Source organism: Culex pipiens, chromosome 3, assembly GCF_016801865.2.
Source record: "Culex pipiens pallens isolate TS chromosome 3, TS_CPP_V2, whole genome shotgun sequence".
Lineage (NCBI taxonomy): Eukaryota > Metazoa > Arthropoda > Insecta > Diptera > Culicidae > Culex > Culex pipiens.
Window position 1 is genome coordinate 110,403,093 of NC_068939.1, and position 17,623 is coordinate 110,420,715.

General features: G+C 31.7%; 1 protein-coding gene across 3 annotated transcripts in view; it reads left to right on the top strand.

Annotated features, from left to right (window-relative positions):
* The window catches only part of LOC120422361 (ras-like GTP-binding protein RhoL), a 41,592-nt gene that overhangs the window by 2,059 nt on the left and 21,910 nt on the right, over nucleotides 1–17,623 (top strand). Inside the window, exon 1 of one of the 3 annotated variants that reach the window (XM_039585772.2) lies at nucleotides 3,877–4,466. The exons of the other annotated variants lie outside the window; for them this stretch is intronic. The gene's annotated coding sequence lies outside the window, so the exon portion shown is untranslated. Of the gene's footprint in view, nucleotides 1–3,876; nucleotides 4,467–17,623 lie in introns of those variants that run through there. 3 annotated transcript variants of the gene reach the window in all.

A 17,623-nucleotide genomic window follows, 5' to 3' on the forward strand; every position in this document is an offset into this window, starting at 1 on the left:
CAGAAAATAATTAAAAATGTTGTTGAGATCTTTAGTGTTCTAAGTGTGCGTTTTTTGTGGCGTATCGCAAAACCACAATTTTTAAACTGTCATCCGCATCTGTTTTTTTCAGCTATGTTTTCAAAATGTGTAAGTATTAGGGTGGGTACGTTTTTCAAAAAGTTCTCCGATTAAGTTTTAGTATAGTTCCCCTTGTAGGGCATGTACATAGGGACTTTCATGCCAAATATCAGCTCATTTGGTTGTAAACTGACTGCGCGCATCAGGGTTAAAGTTTACATGGAAATTACTACGAGAAATTGGAACTTTTTGTTCAAACGCTCCTACAGGTCTAGAAAAATCACGCGCCAACTTCTGGTATGGTCAGGCATATGGGGAATGGTCTGGAGAACACTTTTCCCGAAGAGAGCACACGGATTCGTTGTACCTAGAGCTGGCGCATCGGTTAACAATCCGATGTCTCCGGAATCAACGGTTTTCCCAGAAAAAGCATCACATTTTCCTTAGCATGCTATGGAAGCTTGATGCACACCGCGACGCCATATGTCAGGTAGCTACCACGAAGAGTTATTTACTCATGGGTTCATGTCCCAAAAAGTCCAGTCTTCAAAAAAAAAAATATATATATCCCAAAAGGCTGGGTGAATAGAGCAAGCTTTGCAGGCAGCAATGGAGGCTTATGAAATAAAAACTTGTAGAAATAGCACAAAAAGTAGCTATTCTAACCATAGCACATACCAAGAATAGTGGCAAAGTTAGCTAAACTAGCTAAAAAGATTTGTGAAAATATGTTGATTCGCAGCCATCAATGGAAAATTTTTAGAATTATTCCTAAAAACTAGTTAAAATAGTATAAAAACTCGCTGGGCTAGCCATGAAGCTCACAAGAATACCTTAAAATCTAGCTAAAATAGCTAACAGACTTTCTGAAAGCAAACAGCTTTTGAGACTGACAGCATTTTTCCAGCTTACAAATTAGTAAAATTTATTTAGCTAGATTTACTATATGTTGGACCAGGATTTTTTATGATTTCCAACTCAAAAAAAATGTGGTTGAAAAAACAATTTTTAGGATTTTTAACTAAATTTTAGTAAGATTCACGATAAACCTTCTTTGCGTGTAGGTAACTCGGGACTCCAGTAACCAGTGTTGTAAAAGAGTGATAGAAAAGCTATCAATAGATTATCTCTGCACCAAAAATATCCGAGAGTATAGCGGCCGTCACTATAGCTTGTGAGATCTCTTCTTGTGTCTCGTGATTCCCAGCGATGTCATTCTCTCTCTATCACTCCTTCCCTTTTCCTCGACTATGCGCTCTCACCGCTGAGTCTCTCAATCTCTCCGAAAACTGCAATGAGAGAACGCGAGATGGCGATTAGGAGCCGACCACGCATGACGCCCCTTCAAACTGCGTTTGCAAAATTGGTTTTGTGGCGGCTTTTGTGGTTAAACGCTGTTGCGATAGGATGATCGTGGAAGCGAGAATGAGAGAGAAAAGGAAAATGTCAATCGCGAGTGTGTAAACACGAAAACGTGTTCGGCTATGTTCGGCGCTGAGAGTTTCAATGAAGAGAGAAGAGCAGTTGTATTTGAGGCATGAATATTCAGTCGAGATAATTGTAGTTGCTGAGTGCTGATATTTTGATATTTTAACAACCCTGCCAGTAACCAAACTTCAGTACACAGAACGGTTAGACAAATTTAAAATGTTTGTTATTTCCAGTTTTTTTTAAATGGTCCTCTAAGCTATTGTGTTTCATATGTTTATGGGAGATTGTTTACATTGCGTGCTTTTTTTTATTTTTTTATTTTTTTTAAAAAGGTCCTATAAGCTTTTGTGTTTCATATGTTTAACGAACCTATTCAAAAAGACACTAAATGTTAAACAAATCTACAGAAGTGGATTTGCTACAGAAAATGTTACATTTTATAACAGTTTTTGCAGCAAGCTCATAGCTCAATTTTGCCCGCTTGTAAACATGTCAACGCAGTTCTCACCAACACATAGAATACTGGCGCGTCCCCGCGCAACACTCCAGAGAGAACAATATGTTCGCGCTCTGTCCCTCACAATTCATCAAGCGTCCATGGCGCGGTTGTAGCGTGTCGGATCAACAACCTAGAAGTTGATGGTTCAATCCTCGTTCTGTTAGGATTTTTTTCTGCAATACAATCAATCAGCCGTCGGTAATGTCGATAATTGTCGGTAACGGGCAAAAATGTCATACCCCTATATCGCAAAAAATGCATGAGGACAGATTTCATGCAGATTCTGATAAACTTTCATGCCGCCATGCATCACAATCATGCGACCGCCGGTTGGGTGTAAAATTTATTAAACAATATTACTTTTATTGCATGAACTGTTTGATAAACTTGATAAACTGTTTATGTTGAATAAACACTGAAGTTACAATATTTACTCTTAATATTAAATCAAGTCCGTGGAAAATAACATAATATATAAGTGAGAATTCTAAGTACTATAATTGTAAACGTTTTAACTCTTATAATAAATGCAGGTACAATTCTTTGTTATTTTCTGAGATTTTTTTTTACGGTCCTTCTCACCATTGCCTTTGATGGTTTTTTTTCGGTCTGATTTCTGCCATTTGACTATTCTGCCGTTTGACTATTCTGCTGTTCTGCTGCTAATTAATTATTCTGCCATTTGACTATTCTGCCATTCAACTCTCCTGTTAATTAATTATTCTGCCATTTGACATTCTGCCATTTAACTATTCTGCCATTCAACTCTTCTGCTAATTAATTATTCTGCCATTTGACTATTCTGCCATTTGACTGTTCTGCCATTTGACTATTCTGCCAACTATCTATTCTGCCAACTAACTATTCTGCCGTTTAATTTTCTGCCATTTAATTTTCTGCTATTTATTTTTTCTGCTGATCAACTTTCTGCCATTTAATTTTCTGCTAATTAATTTTCTGCTAATTAATTTTTCTGCTTATAACCATTCTGCCATTTAACTTTTCGCTTTTTGATTTTTCTGCCTTTTAATTTTTCTGCCTTTGATTATTCGGCTCTTTGACTTATTCTGCCAATTAATTTTCTGCCTTTTAATTTTCTGCTGATTGACCTTTTCTGCCATTTAATATTCTGCCATTTGACCTATTCTGCTATTAGACCTTTCTGTTATGTGATTTTCTGCCATTTGGAATTCTGCCATTCGGCATTCTGCCGATCGGTTTTCTGCCGATTGACCCGACCCCCTTATTCTCCGTGTATGCTCTGCGTTCTACTTTGGGTGTAGATGCGCTTGCATGAATTTGCATGAGACAAGTACAATAATTTTTTATGGAAAAGATTTTTTTATGAAAAAGCAAATGGAAAATGAAGAGAACAGTGTAACTCATAATAACGAGATCGGTAATTATTCGAATTTGCTTTTCTGAAATTTCAAGAATCTGCTCTAAGCAACAGTATGATCTTGGTGGGCCATCCTAGCCACGTGCCTGACCATCGCCTCAATCGTTCAAATAGACTCTCCCAACTCTTCAGTGTGTACGTACGCGATGGACTGTCCTTATCTTCCGCAGAATGGAGCGGTACCCGCCCGTTCCGCTGATGACCCACGACTGGCTCCAGGACTGGGACTGTATATTTTCCGAAACTGCAAACGCTCAAGTGCTCCGGCAAAGAAACAAGAAATATCACACATCAAGTGATAAAAAAGTGGCAAAGTTTGTTATCAGTGGAAAAATACAAACCAAATACAACTGTGGCCATACACACAGAGCTGCAGCCTCGACCAAACTCGTCGTGCACAGCAAGTGAGTTTGAACTGGGCAGGCAGTAGTTACCAACCCGGTCCAAGTCGTGGAAGACGTTCGACGTCGGTCGCTGCCATCGATATATAGGTTGAACGACGTGTGTGTGTGCGCGCGCGTGTGTGTGTGTTTGTGCTAAATTTGGAATCCGCGCAAATCGGCGTTGATTCGTTTGAATCTGAGGAACCGCCCCTCTGGCCGCACTCACTTTCGCATTTAATGAGCGAAACCAGTTCAATATCTCAATATCTTAATCCAAAAAAAGCACACATATTTTTGCTGAGGTAATGGATTCTTCTGGCTGCCGAATGCGTGCAACATAAACATCAAAAATCGTTCGAAAAATCGCGCCGCGTGATTACATAAAGAGCCAAAGTCAGTGAGCCGCGCGAAAACCGAAATCATCTGTCCACCGATCTTCGAAACAAAAAAAAAACAACCTGCAAAGCGCAATCCGATTCAGTGAGCAACTTCAAAGCAGACGAGGAGGGGACAAACCCGAGTTTTGGAGAAAGTTTGTTGTGTGATAATTAGCCAAGAAAGAGGGAGCAGAGGCAGAAGCCGAAACCAAAAAAAAAAAAATACCTGGCGGTTACATCAGAAAAAGCCACGAAAGCCACCGCCGGGTTGAACCTTCAAAAAGCGCACGAGAAGAAACCAAAATCAACCCGAAAAGGTACGCACCAGCAGAGCTAGCAAAGAGGTCTCTCGAAAGAGCCATGATTTTTCCAGGGAATTTTATCACGCTCGTGAGGCCCTCCTCAACCTTGGTGGGGGTGATTCACGTCGTAACACAGGGGAGGAAGTCGCACTCGCAGGAGTTGGGAATTGTTGTGGGGTAAAAGTGTGAAATCTAGACCTAAAGTGGCGAATGTGTGTACGCAAAACAGTAGCGCGGCCCGGTCAGCATTTAGCGGAATCGACGAGTGATGCTGAAAGTATGCTGTGTGAGCTGGGGAAAAACATTCTTGATTAATGCAGTTTTCAGTATGGTCTTAAATAACAATTGAAATGGTTTGATTTATGAGTAAATTTGGAATCCCCACTGGGATTCCGTTTGATAATTTTGACCTAAAATTGTCCCAAACCAGTCTCAAAAGTGTTTTTTTTTGTTTGTTGCATTCAGTTGTTAGACTACCTTTTTACCATTTCAAATGCTATGGTTTAGTGATTCGGGAGAAAGTATCAATTAGACAACCGCAGGTTGTAAAACAGAGTTAGTTTTCTTTTTCTTAGAAAATGTTCAAGCGATAGTACGGAATCTTGAAGTAATAACCAGGTTTGAACGATTCAGGCAAACTGTAAGTTTTGTGGAATTGAGATATGGGGCATGAATTCGTATGACAATGTTGGTAAAACGAACATAGAATCGTTAGTATTTCTGGCAGTGGTTTGGCAATTGCTTGTTAGAGTTATTTTAACGCTGTAATTGGAAAATAACAGTGAAATCTTCGGTTGTCGATCTGGGATATCTCCATATTTCTTCATAGTTCGATGATTTCTACTGTCCCTTCGAAAAGCAAAAGTAACGGTAACGGAAAGAAATGTTTCAACTCATTTTGAGCCTCTTTGTACTAAATCATCCTTTAAATTCTAACAATACATAATGCTACAGTTTTTTTTTATTTTTTTTTAAAAAAGGTCCTATGCGCCATGGGAAATTGCACTGGCCATCTTTTCCCACATTTTGAAGAAATAGTCTATGAAAGAATTGTAGTTGGTATGATATGTTTTTATCTCGTCTTTAAAAAATCCCTTAGGGTGGCAATTGTACACCATTTTCCTTCCTTTTACCTTTTAATTAAAAAAAAAATCAAAATCAAATTATTCGCTCTACAGCATTGCCTTGGCGTTCTCGATTGCGAAATTCCTACTCGAAACTAGGTGTCCGAAGGCTTGATTGTTGAGGCAATTGCAAACCTTTTTTTTCACCTAAGTTTCCATCCACCTCGGGATTCGAATTTACGACCTTTGGATTGTTAGTCCAACTGCCTAGCAGCGACTCCACCTAGGTAGGACCCAGGGAGACGACTCCTAACAGCAGGACTGAGCAAACGACCTAACCTCTGGGTTAGACCGGGGCCAACATTTACTTCCCCATCCGACGGAAGGCGTGATGAGACAAATTTTCTCTCGAAAAATGCCACCGGTACCTTCTGGGATCGAACCCAGGCCGACTGGGTGAGAGGCAACCACGCACCACGGGTCCCGGCTACCATTTTATTCTATAATCTGAATAATCCATTCCGATCTCTATAATATACATATAAATGCGACTGTTTTCATTTCTAAATTAACTTTAAAAAACTAACTTAATCCACCTATGTGGTGGGAGCCACTTATTACCAACAATGGCTGATATGACGGAATTGTACAAAAATTTCATCTATTTTTTAGATTCGGAATAAAAAAGTACATAAATATCACTTAAGTGTACATATCTCGAGACAGGGTTGCCAGATCTTCAATATTTTAGGCTCGTTGGAAAGGTCTTTTGATAACCTAACCAACGATGGGTCGGATGCTGGACCCGGACTTAGTTTGCATACATTTAAGTGAGATCCGGATATATGTGAAAACACATTTTTATACATAACTTTTGAACTACTTATCGAAACTTCAATCTGTATAAAACTCGATCGATGGGACCCTAAGCCAAGTCGAATGGAACAGGTTCGGGTCAAATCGGTTCAGCCAGTGCCGAGAAACATGAGCTAGTTTGTTGGTCACATACATACACACACATACACACACACATACACACAGACATTTGTTCAGTTTTCGATTCTGAGTTGATATGTATACATGAAGGTGGGTCTACGACGTTTTTATACAAAGTTCATTTTTAGAGCAGGATTATAGCCTTGCCTCAGTGAGGAAGGCCAAAAACTTTTAAGGCTAATGCAAATTTAATTTCAAGGTTTTGTCTTTCTTAATGAAACACTCTTTTATTTTAAATTCGAAATTTTGTATTTTTTCACTAAAATTCTAATAACTCCATCCTTCATTTTGCTGCATTTTTTTGTCCTTTCAGATACTTTTCAAGTAATGAAATTAAATGATTGTTGCCTTAGTTACAAACATTTTAAGATTTTTGAGGTATTTAAGCCTTTAAACTTTTTGTCTCGATTTACCAAACCTTCCATTGACCTACACAGTAAAAAAATGTGTAACTTTGGAAGGTGTTATTTTTGAAGGTTGAATATTACCACATTTATGATGTAATTTAACATCAATTTAGACTGGAAAAATGACTTTTTTTCTGACATAAAAGATGTACCTCTTCCCAGACGTAATATTACCATGATTTTTTCTACTGTGTAGGGTTCTCATATTAAGGCAGATGCTATTTATCTATGTCCAAATAACCCCAGAATATTTTAGGCAGATTGATGAGGTCTTAATGACGCCTTTAGCAAATGTATTTTCCCTGTTCGTAGAATCGTTCTTAATAAAAAATAATAATTTTGAATTTTGGGACTACAGATCGGAAAAAAACGTTAAACTTGAGGATTTTTTTCACAGATTTATTGATATTTTGCAAAATTTTGATTGAAATTTTGATTTTTAGAAGTTTTTGGCATTGACACGAAATTAATAGTTTTCAAGATATTTATTGTCACTTGAAAATAAAGGGCTAAACGGGTGATACCTACTTCAACTCGTTCTTCATAATGTTCAGTCTTTTAAAAGCCATATTTGGATAAGGAGCTTGCAAAGAATGATAATAACAATAAAAAGTTAGGCCCGGGAAACGGGAAATTTTCAACCAATTTCTCGAAAAATTTTAAATTTGTTGAAAGTTGTTCTGATGATCTTGGTTCTGATTATATTTTGCAAAAAAAAGGAACAGGACAGCGACTTTAATGGTGAAAATAAGAGTAAAGATCAACTAATAGCTAAACTGCATGTAAAAATTCATATAACTAAAAGAAAATGTATAATTTTTCTTATTTTATAAGCTCAAATCGTACAGTACAATAAATGTTTGGTTCAGAAGCATTTTTTCATCTAAGTGTTTGGACAGTAAGTAAAATAAATCAATATTCCACACTAATAACATTTCATTAAAACTTGCGATTTTAACCCTGTTTGCACCAGGGCTCCATAATTCTTTTTAAAGAATTAAAAATAATTCTTCTTGCACAAACCTATTTGGCCTTTTTAATGATACTAATTCAATTTTCATAACATTTGATCATGGTTAAGAAAATGTTTACATTACAACGGGAAATATTTTCTTACGGAAAATCCCGGGAAATTAAACGCTCTGAGTAATGAGGTCCTTTCTGTAGAACTCCTAAATATGTCCTGAGATTTCTTGCGCCACACCGGAAGAATCGCCTAATCAGCTACGGTCTGACCAAGTGCGAGGGCTTTCCCCCACAGGAAATCTAATTGCCCCAGCCACTTTGATGTTGTCCACGCTGAATACACCTTCCTGCTTCCTCTGTTGGGGGTTAATGAAGGTTTGACATTTTGCTTACCCTTAAGACGGGGATTTAAGATTCACTGGAAGTACTGTTTATTATGTTTTTTGCTATAATTTTTTTAGGTCATTAAAATTTACATATCAAATACTAATAACTGTGCAGATATTAATGCGCCGGGTGCCAAACTTAACTTTCCAACACATTAATCCACTATAACCAACCTTCAACCAAGGGTGGCTAAACTCGTCTTCATCGTCGCCTTCAGACTAGGTGTGGTGCCGTGTTCTTGTTTATCGTCGCTCTACTCCCATATGCTGTATATTTACGTATTTCACGTACACTTTGCCAGAGCTCGCAAATAAACGGCCCATTTAGCAACCCTGGGCCAAATTGAAAAGAGGGGAAGGGGGAGAGTGGGGTCCCAAACCTCCCAGTCTAGTACCTGTTTGCAGCAGGTTTCTCCGCGTGACATAATTGCGTCCCGAGAGGATTTACCTTGTTGTCACACATCGGAGCAAGAATGTTTTTGGGAGGATTTTGATACGGTTTTGCCATTCGTGTCATTTTGCGTGTATGAATAATGCTGTTACTCATCAGAGGAAGAGGAAAGTTTCACGGAAGAGAGATCGTTAGACTTGACTTATTATAGACTGTAATACATCGAACGTGTCATAACTGAATGAGTTGTGGATGATTCAATGTCAATAACAACTAAAGTAATTGTTGTTTTGATATTCGAATTGCTGAAACCTGGTATACACTGGATTTAAATGGGATTTAATTCAACAAAAGCAAACTATGTCTTTAAAGCAAAACGAGATCAATCATCCATTTTTTTTCAAATTAGTTCTACTGGTAAAATAGTTTAGCTTTGCACATAAAAAAAGAATAACTTTTGTTCAAACTCACACGAAAATGGGAAAAGTTGTCGATTTGCGTGAAACTTTGTCCTAAGAGGTAACTTTTGGCCCTGATCACGAATCCGAGGTCCGTTTTGTGATATCTCGTGACGGAGGGGCTGTACGACCCCTTTCATTTATGAGCATGCGAAAAAGAGGTGTTTTTTTCAATAATTTGCAGCCTAAGACGGTAATGAGATAGAAATTTTGTGTCAAAGGGACTTTTATGTTAAATTAGACGCCCGATATGATGGCATACTCAAAATTCCGAAAAAAATTATTTTTCGTCAAAAAAACACTAAAAAAAGTTTTAAAAACTCTGCCATTTTCCGTTAGTTGACTATAATTTTTTTTGGAACATGTCATTTTAAGGGAAATTTAATGTACTTTACGAATCTACATTGACCCAGAAGAGTAAATTTTTCATTTAGAACAAAAAAAATCATTCTAAAATTTCGTGTTTTTTTCTAACTTTGCAGGGTTATTTTTTAGAGTGTAATAATGTTCTACAAAATTGTAGTGCAGACAATTACAAAAAAACTAACTTAATCCACCTATGTGGTTGGAGCCTTCCTCACTTATTACCAACAATGGCTGATATGATGGAATTGTACAAAAATTTCATCTATTTTTAAGATCCGGAATAAAAAAGTACATAAATATCACTTAAGTGGCCATATCTCGAGACAGGGTTGCCAGATCTTTAATGTTTTAGACTCGTTGGAAAGGTCTTTTGATAACCCAACCAACGATGGGTTGGATGGTGGATCCGAACATAGTTTACATACATTTAAGTGAGATCCGGCATCCAAAAAGTACATCAATATCACTTAAGTGGGGATATCTCGAGACAGGGTTGCCAGATCTTCAATGTTTTGGACTCATGGGAAAGGTCCTTTGATAACCTAACCAACGATGGGTTGGATGGTGGATCCGGACATAGTTTACATACATTTAAGTGAGATCCGGCATCCAAAAAGTACATCAATATCACTTAAGTGGGGATATCTCGAGACAGGGTTGCCAGATCTTCAATGTTTTAGGCTCATTGGAAAGATCTTCTGATAACCTAACCAACGATGGGTTGGATGGTGGATCCGGACGTAGTTTACATACATTTAAGTGAAATCCGGCATCCAAAAACTACATCAATATCACTTAAGTGTGCATATCTCGAGACAGGGTTGCCAGATCTTCAATGTTTTAGGCTCTTTGGAAAGATCTTCTGATAACCTAATCAACGATGGGTTGGATGGTGGATCCGGACATAGTTTACATACATTTAAGTGAGATCCGGCATCCAAAAAGTACATAAATATCACTTAAGTGGACATATCTCGAGACAGGGTTGCCAGATCTTAAATGTTTTGGACTCATGGGAAAGGTCCTTTGATAACCTAACCAACGATGGGTTGGATGGTGGATCCGGACATAGTTTACATACATTTAAGTGAGATCCGGCATCCAAAAAGTACATCAATATCACTTAAGTGGGGATATCTCGAGACAGGGTTGCCAGATCTTCAATGTTTTGGACTCGTTGGAAAGGTCTTTTGATAACCCAACCAACGATGGGTCAGATGATGGACCCGGACATATTTTACATATATTTAAGTGAGATCCGGATATATGTGAAAACACATTTTTATATATAACTTTTGAACTACTTATCGAAACTTCAATCTGTATAAAACTCGATCTATGGGACCCTAAACCAAGTCGAATGCAACAGGTTCGGGTCAAATCAGTTCAGCCAGTGCCGAGAAACATGAGCTAGTTTGTTGGTCACATACACACATACACACACACATACACACACACATACACACACACATACACACACACATACACACAGACATTTGTTCAGTTTTCGATTCTGAGTTGTTATGTATACATGAAGGTGGGTCTACGACGTTTTTTTGCAAAGTTCATTTTTAGAGCAGGATTATAGCCTTACCTCAGTGAGGAAGGCAAAATGATATATAGACATAAGGGGTTTGCTCATAAACATCACGAGTTATCGCGATTTTACCATTAAAAGTTTTGAAAAAGTTGGTCACCCGCGACAGACACGGACGACGAAACAAAAAGAAACGCAAAATGTAACTTTTTCAAAACTTTATTTTCGTAAAATTGCGATAAATCGTCGATAGTTTCGTCAAAAAACAAGTTTCCAATTCCGGGTTGACATTGATAGCTTTCTTCTTGTCTCATTTGCTTTATTTGAAAAAAGACATTGAAAGTTAATGCTTAAAAATCGGTTAAAAATTTCAATAGATACTTGTAGAACTAATAACGGATTGACTTATCGTTTGAAACCAATTTTGATTTTGTTTTTCAGGCCGATGCAAATATTTTTCAAAGTGTTTGTCCCTCGGCTCTGACCGGGGTCGAAGGAGGCAAAAAATATAAAAAAATATATAAAAAATGAAATAACAAGCCATAGTCTCAACATTTGAATGCAAACAGTGTTTTAAATTGCATTTTACACTAGTTCAGTTATTTTGCAATCATTACTTTTCAAAAAAGTAAGATTTGACGAAAAATGTTTGCAATACTAAACATCGAAAATTTTCGAAAATTCAAAAGATGTTTAAATCAACCCAAACATGCTTGATATGATTTTAAACGCAGAGGAATGCATTTTAAATCAATTTCAGCTGAATGCACTTAAATTTCCATTGAAATTTTGTTTTTTTTTTGAAAAAGTATTTAGTTTGCCCCTTGATTTTTCGGGCCAATTTTGAGGGGAAGGAGAGTGACAAAAGGTTTATATAAAATTTGTACCAGCCTTACTATGAGATTTTATGTTCTGCAAAAATTAAAAAGTTTGAATATAATGCTTAGTAATTTTTCAGTAGCTCCTGAATTGAAAATCATAATTTTTCAGTTACAAGAAGATTGACAAGAGGATTTAAAAATATATTCAGTTTTAAAATTCATTTAATAATGATGTTTAAAAATGTGGGGATATTTATTTCCGTTTACACTTTAAGCTCATTTTCAACCCTCTACAACCTAACCCCGCCTTACACGCAAAAAAAAACGATTTTCAACCAATTTTTATCTTTAAAAACCGCTGGAAAGAAGAACTCTTAAAATTTTAGAAAATTTATGGGTTTGGATTGTTTTATGTGATTTTTTTAGGGGTATTTTTTAGGGGACAACTTTGGCATTGTTTTTGACAAACATTTCCTATATTTTAAGTAAAAAGAAGTATGCAGTAATGTACCAGACTACGCCACTACGCATTTTTTTACAATGTAAATGATAATGGTGCCATTTTATAGCAGAAAATGTAAAAAAACAAGAAACAAAATGGGTAATTCTCTATCAACTCACACGAAATCGGGAAAAGTTGCCCCGACCCCTCTTCGATTTGCGTGAAACTTTGTCCTAAGGGGTAACTTTTGTCCCTGATCACGAAACTGAGGTCCGTTTTTTGATATCTCCTCCGTTTCAAAACTTTTTTTCGTAAAATCGCGATAACTCGTGATGTTGATAAGCAAACCCCTTATGTTTATATATCAAAATTTTTGTAATTGTCTGCTCTACAACTTTGTAGAACATTGTTACACTCTAAAAAATAACCCTGCAAAGTTAGAAAAAAACACGAAATTTTAAAATGAAAAATTTTGTTCTAAATGAAAAATGACCCTTCTGGGACAATGTAGATTCGAAAAGTACATTAAATTTCCCATAAAATGACATGTTCCAAAATTTTTTACAGTCGAGTAACGGAAAATGGGAGAATTTTTAAAACTTTTTTAGTGTTTTTTTCGATGAAAAATACGTTTATTCGGAATTCTGGGTACGCCATCAAATCGGGCGTCTAATTTTACATAAAAGTCCCTTTGACACCAAATTTCTATCTCATCACCGTTTCAGGCTGCAAATTGTTGAAAAACACCTCTTTTTTCGCATGTTCAAAAATGGAAGGGGTCGTACCGCCCCTCCGTCACGAGATATCAAAAAACGGACCTCGGTTTCGTGATCAGGGACAAAAGTTACCCCTTAGGACAAAGTTTCACGCAAATCGAAGAGGGGTCGGGGCAACTGCTGTGTGAGTTGGCGGAGAATTACCCAAATTGAAAAAGTGACTGTAGAAACATGAAAAAATTAGATAGGCAAAATGTAATGATAGGAGGTGGTAGAATAGGCCAAATACTACCAAAAACAAACATAAACTAAACAAGACAAATGCAAATTAAAATACTAAAAATGAAACAAGAAAAACATAAAACAAGAGAAGTAAAGTTTTTCGTAGAACTAAAGTTGCTCAAAATGACCTCCTGAACAAGTCATATTTTGAATATTGAATAATGCCTTTTTCACTGAGAGTAGAAGTGTTGACTATTATTATTTTGTTTATTTTTGCTGTGTAGTTAATTTCAAGTTTATTCCAAAAGTATTTTACGCAAATGAACCGGCGTTTTACTTCCCCATCCGATAGAAAACCAGGAGGATAAGGCGGGAATCGAACCCGCGACCCATAGCAACTTACACTGAAAAAAAAAAGAAGGAATCCAATTCCTAAAATTTAGGAATTTGCCAACTTCTGCCAGAGAAGTCACCCAATTCCTAAATTTGCTGGCCCAATTTAGGAATTCTGATACTTCTTTGGAAAAATGAGCTTAAACTGACAGCAAAGCTTATCTTGCGCAACTGCGCCATCTGATATTGAAACTCGGAATCTTCTTCAGAGCTTAACATCATGAACTTTCCTCTTTCTTTTGTTCTCGAGAGAAGCTGCTCAAGCTTGACTTGTTTCGACAGGATTCTGATGATCGATCCACATAAATGCCAGAATAAAACTTTTTCATTTACAAATATTTTCAGATAATGAAAATTTATTAATTCGATAAAAAACATATCATGGTATAAAAAAGTATAAAAAGTATAAAAAGTATAAAAAGTATAAAAAGTATAAAAAGTATCAAAAGTATAAAAAGTATAAAAAGTATAAAAAGTATAAAAAGTATAAAAAGTATAAAAAGTATAAAAAGTATAAAAAGTATAAAAAGTATAAAAAGTATAAAAAGTATAAAAAGTATAAAAAGTATAAAAAGTATAAAAAGTATAAAAAGTATAAAAAGTATAAAAAGTATAAAAAGTATAAAAAGTATAAAAAGTATAAAAAGTATAAAAAGCATAAATAGTATAAAAAGTGTAAAAAGTATAAAAAGTATAAAAAGTATAAAAAGTATAAAAATTATAAAAAGCATAAATAGTATAAAAAGTGTAAAAAGTATAAAAAGTATAAAAAGTGTAAAAAGTGTAAAAAGTATAAAAAGTATAAAAAGTGTAAAAAGTATAACAAGTATAAAAAGTATACATAGTATAAAAAGTGTAAAAAGTATAAAAAGTATAAAAAGTATAAAAAGTATAAAAAGTATAAAAAGTATAAAAAGTATAAAAAGTATAAAAAGTATAAAAAGTATAAAAAGTATAAAAAGTATAAAAAGTATAAAAAGTATAAAAAGTAAAAAAAGTATAAAAAGTATAAAAAGTATTTAAAGTATAAAAAGAATAAATAGCATAAAAAGTATTAAAAGTATAAAAAGTATAAAAAGTATAAAAAGTATAAAAAGTATAAAATGTATAAAATGTATAAAAAGTATAAAAAGTATAAAAGTATAAAAAGTATCAAAAGTTTTAAAAGTTTTAAAAGTTTTAAAAGTTTTTAAAATTTTTAAAGTTTTTAAAGTTTTTAAAGTTTTTAAAAATTTTAAATTTTTTAAAGTTTTTAATGTTTTTAAAGTTTTAAAAGTTTTAAAAGTTTTAAAAGTTTTAAAAGTTTTAAAAGTTTTTAAAGTTTTTAAAGTTTTTAACGTTTTAAAAGTTTTTGAATTTTTTATTTTTTTTAAGTTTTTAAAGTTTTTAAAGTATTTAAAGTATTTAAAGTATTTAAAGTATTGAAAGTATTGAAAGTATTGAAAGTATTTAAAGTATTTAAAGTATTTAAAGTATTTAAAGTATTTAAAGTATTTAAAGTATTTAAAGTATTTAAAGTATTTAAAGTATTGAAAGTATTTAAAGTATTTAAAGTATTTAAAGTGTTAAAAGTATTTAAAGTATTTAAAGTATTTATAGTATTTAAAGTATTTAAAGTTTTTAAAGTATTTAAAGTATTTGAAGTTTTTAAAGTATTTAAAGTATTTAAAGTATTTAAAATATTTAAAGTATTTAAAGTATTTAAAGTATTTAAATTATTTAAAGTATTTAAAGTATTTAAAGTATTTAATGTATTTAAAGTATTTAAAGTATTTAAAGTATTTAAAGTATTTAAAGTATTTAAAGTATTTAAAGTATTTAAAGTATTTAAAGTATTTAAAGTATTTAAAGTATTTAAAGTATTTAAAGTATTTTAAAGTTTTTAAATTTTTTATTTTTTTTAAGTTTTTAAAGTTTTTAAAGTTTTTAAAGTATTTAAAGTATTTAAAGTATTTAAAGTATTTAAAGTATTTAAAGTATTTAAAGTATTTAAAGTATTTAAAGTATTTAAAGTATTTAAAGTATTTAAAGTATTTAAAGTATTTAAAGTATTTAAAGTATTTAAAGTATTTAAAGTATTGAAAGTATTTAAAGTATTTAAAGTATTTAAAGTAAGTATTTAAAGTATTTAAAGTATTTAAAGTATTTAAAGTATTTAAAGTATTTAAAGTATTTAAAGTATTTAAAGTATTTAAAGTATTTAAAGTATTTAAAGTATTTAAAGTATTTAAAGTATTTAAAGTATTGAAAGTATTTAAAGTATTCAAAGTATTTAAAGTATTTAAAGTATTTAAAGTATTTAAAGTATTTAAAGTATTTAAAGTATTTAAAGTATTTAAAGTATTTAAAGTATTTAAAGTATTTAAAGTATTTAAAGTATTTAAAGTATTTAAAGTATTTAAAGTATTTAAAGTATTTAAAGTATTTAAAGTTTTTAAAGTATTTAAAGTATTTAAAGTATTTAAAGTATTTAAAGTATTTAAAGTATTTAAAGTATTTAAAGTATTTAAAGTATTTAAAGTATTGAAAGTATTTAAAGTATTTAAAGTATTGAAAGTGTTAAAAGTATTTATAGTATTTAAAGTTTTTAAAGTATTTAAAGTATTTAAAGTATTTAAAGTATTTAAAGTATTTAAAGTATTTAAAGTTTTTAACGTTTTTAAAGTTTTTAAATTTTTTATTTTTTTTAAGTTTTTAAAGTTTATAAAGTTTTTAAAGTATTTAAAGTATTTAAAGTATTTAAAGTATTTAAAGTATTTAAAGTATTTAAAGTATTTAAAGTATTTAAAGTATTTAAAGTATTTAAAGTATTTAAAGTATTTAAAGTATTTAAAGTATTTAAAGTATTTAAAGTATTTAAAGTATTTAAAGTATTTAAAGTATTTAAAGTATTTAAAGTATTTAAAGTATTTAAAGTATTTAAAGTATTTAAAGTATTTAAAGTATTTAAAGTATTTAAAGTATTTAAAGTATTTAAAGTATTTAAAGTATTTAAAGTATTTAAAGTATTTAAAGTATTTAAAGTATTTAAAGTATTTAAAGTATTTAAAGTATTTAAAGTATTTAAAGTATTTAAAGTTTTTAAAGTATTTAAAGTATTTAAAGTATTTATAGTATTTAAAGTATTTAAAGTATTTAAAGTATTTAAAGTATTTAAAGTATTTAAAGTATTTAAAGTATTTAAAGTATTTAAAGTGTTAAAAGTATTTAAAGTATTTAAAGTTTTTAAAGTATTTAAAGTATTTGAAGTTTTTAAAGTATTTAAAGTATTTAAAGTATGTAAAGTATTTAAAGTATTTAAAGTATTTAAAGTATTTAAAGTATTTAAAGTATTTAAAGTATTTAAAGTATTTAAAGTATTTAAAGTATTTAAAGTATTTAAAGTATTTAAAGTATTTAAAGTATTTAAAGTATTTAAAGTATTTAAAGTATTTAAAGTATTTAAAGTATTTAAAGTATTTAAAGTATTTAAAGTATTTAAAGTATTTAAAGTATTTAAAGTATTTAAAGTATTTAAAGTATTTAAAGTATTTAAAGTATTTATAGTATTTAAAGTATTTAAAGTATTTAAAGTATTTAAAGTATTTAAAGTATTTAAAGTATTTAAAGTATTTAAAGTATTTAAAGTATTTAAAGTATTTAAAGTATTTAAAGTATTTAAAGTATTTAAAGTATTTAAAGTATTTAAAGTATTTAAAGTATTTAAAGTATTTAAAGTATTTAAAGTATTTAAAGTATTTAAAGTATTTAAAGTATTTAAAGTATTTAAAGTATTTAAAGTATTTAAAGTATTTAAAGTATTTAAAGTATTTAAAGTATTTAAAGTATTTAAAGTATTTGAAGTATTTAAAGTATTTAAAGTATTTAAAGTATTTAAAGTATTTAAAGTATTTAAAGTATTTAAAGTATTTAAAGTATTTAAAGTATTTAAAGTATTTAAAGTATTTAAAGTATTTAAAGTATTTAAAGTATTTAAAGTTTTTAAAGTATTTAAAGTATTTAAAGTA